A 419-nucleotide genomic window follows, 5' to 3' on the forward strand; every position below is an offset into this window, starting at 1 on the left:
CCTGTGTGTGTGTGTGTGTGTGTGTGTGTGTGTGTGTGTGTGTGTCTCTCGACCTGCTGTGTGTGTCTCCAAGCATCTCATTTGATCAGAGTATTCAGCTGCTGCTATAAGGCTACAGTAGTGTGTCTTATCAAAGTGCAGCAGGCCTCAATGGCATTAGCAAAGTGACCATAAAGAGCAACGATCACCTCCTTCCAGGGACACACACGTACACGCGCACTGCATCTCTCTGTGTCCCTCACACTGCACACCGTGCCGTTTATCGCGGGCGGCAGAAGCAACAGTTGGTGACGACAATGCGTCAGGATATTTCTCTCCGTGCAAATGAGCGCTGTTGTTTTTGTTTTCATCCTCTACTTAAGCTATGTAAACATAAATCAGAGGGAGGGAGAAAGTGGAGGTTGGGGGTGGGGGGGTGG

Source organism: Hippocampus comes, unplaced genomic scaffold (assembly GCF_001891065.2).
Source record: "Hippocampus comes isolate QL1 unplaced genomic scaffold, H_comes_QL1_v1.1 scaffold125, whole genome shotgun sequence".
NCBI lineage: Eukaryota > Metazoa > Chordata > Actinopteri > Syngnathiformes > Syngnathidae > Hippocampus > Hippocampus comes.